General features: G+C 31.9%; 1 long non-coding RNA gene across 2 annotated transcripts; it reads left to right on the forward strand.

The window, feature by feature from the left end:
• Positions 1 to 1,655, forward strand: LOC114406691. Of its 2 annotated transcripts, XR_003665466.1 has the most exons (4): positions 1 to 166; positions 232 to 346; positions 747 to 832; positions 1,393 to 1,655. It is a non-coding gene; the product is annotated as an uncharacterized LOC114406691 (long non-coding RNA). The 2 variants fall into 2 exon arrangements; XR_003665465.1 differs by lacking the exon at positions 1,393 to 1,655 and having other exon boundaries at positions 747 to 1,087.
• The last annotated feature ends 536 nt before the right edge of the window (positions 1,656 to 2,191 follow it).

Below are 2,191 nucleotides of genomic sequence, written 5' to 3' on the forward strand. Positions count from 1 at the left end.
TGCAAAATCAACCCGAATTCTCAACTGTCTAAGAAAAAAAAATTTGCAAAAGCTTGCTCTTTTTCACGCCCTAGCTCATTTTCTTCTCTCTGTTCCTCACTCACTCGCATTTATTCACCATGACCAAGCAAGAAGCTAATTGGTCTCCATACGATAACAACGGAGGGTAAGTTTACCCCCCCTATCTCTCTCTAAATGAGTATTTTTCAATTTTTCATTCATTTTTTGTAGATCATGTGTTGCAATTGCTGGAGCAGATTACTGCGTCATCACCGCGGATACGAGATACGAGGATGTCCACCGCTTACAATATCCTCACTCGCGATTACTCCAAAATCTCCCAATTGTATGTTTTTTCCCCTAAAATTATTGATTCTCGCCCTAAATTTTCAATTCTTTCGAATTTGAGGAATTGGGAGCTGTTGATTTGATTTACTTGATCTAAGCATTGCACAAAGGGACGCTGTTTGTTTGGTCTGTGTTGTTCAAGGATGTAAACTTAGGATTTTTTTATTATTTGGCCTGACAGGGCAGAAAAGTGTGTTATGGCTTCTTCTGATTTTGCAAATTATTTTAACGTGGTTTTGTAATTTTTTTTAAAATTAAGTGTAAATTCGAATCTCTAAACTCGAATTTAAATTATAAATAATAAAATTATATATTTGTGTAAATAACAAAGAGATATGTATGATGATTGTGTATATATTTGGTTTTTTTTTATGTTTCTCTAAAAATTTCCATTTCAGGTCAGCTTCAATGTTGAAACAATTATTGCATCATACTAGATGTCCAACAATTATAAGGAACCCGCAAATTCGAATTGTTGTTTGGGGTAAGTTGGCGCATGTGGAAGTAGCAAATCCATGATTGTTGTTGGTTCATGTAGCATGGAACGCGATCTCGGATTAAAAAAGTAAAACATCAAGTCAAAATTATTGGTTCATATGTTCCTTAATAAATAAATAATAAAAAAAACAGACTCGTTTAAATAATATGTTTTAAAACATATCTATTTTGATTATACATTTATAAAAGAGACCCAGAAGGGTCAATCACCCTCGTAGAATATCAAGAGTTTCATTAGTTATGCTTATGGTTTCCATTTTAATTTTTACTATTTTTTAATTTTTAGATAGTAGTAATGAATAGTAAGATTTTATTGCCATAGTGATAGTAATTATTTTTTTTAATAAACATATGAACTTTTTTAAAATTACAATACTGCAATACCACAAAGTTCACAAATTGAATTTATGGAGTTTCTCACTTCCCCTTTTATCATTTCAGTACAAGATCTTCCAATGTTCATTATCCTTTTCTCCATTCCCCTTTCATTTTAAGTACGAGACATGTCTGATGTTGTCAATTCACTTTGCATAACTTAAACCACAGGACAAGGAACCCCAACCACTCTGAAGTTTGTCACATGCACTTCATCTCTTCTTTTGGTGCTGCACTGCAACACACATGCATTGTGAATTCAGTAACCTATCTTAAAATTGGCATTTCCATCTTGTTAGACATTTTTCTATTTCTTGGGTTTCCAAACTCCAATATTTGTTTTGACTCTACTATTATAGTTAGTCTACGTTCCGTTCATAAAGACATAACTAGCAACAAGTTGTTGGAATACATTATCATGGTATGGTTCGAAGTTTCAATGATGCAAGGTTGTGTTAGGCGTCAAGTCAATTAAAAGATTGTTTAAGGTTCTTAGACACTAGAAATGTGTCATTTTTAGAAAAATAAGTTAAGAAGTCAAGGATACTCTCAAGTTTTAAAATTAAATTAAATTACTTTTATCCCATCTATCTTAACCATGAATTAAATTAGATGATGTGTTTTATTTTGAGAGTTGTTATTTTCACTACTAAAATTGCTTTTCTCAAGTAAAATGTTTAAAATTATTTGATTACCCATAGTTCTATTTTCCCACACCCCTTTCCTTTTCCCCTTTTCCCTATTTTTGTTCAAACACTTTCCCCCAACTTTTCATTTCCATTTTCTCAACCCCAAACAACTCTATTGTCATTCATTGAGTTTGTCGTCGTCATTGTCATCCATTGAGGTCATTGTTATTGTCGTCATCCATTGAGATTAATGTTGTCTCTATCGTCCTCACTTTTTAAGATCTATTTTTATATATGATATGAGAAAGTCACTTTTTAAGATCTATTTTTATATACGATAT

This window comes from Glycine soja, chromosome 3 (genome assembly GCF_004193775.1).
Source record: "Glycine soja cultivar W05 chromosome 3, ASM419377v2, whole genome shotgun sequence".
In the NCBI taxonomy this organism is placed as follows: domain Eukaryota; kingdom Viridiplantae; phylum Streptophyta; class Magnoliopsida; order Fabales; family Fabaceae; genus Glycine; species Glycine soja.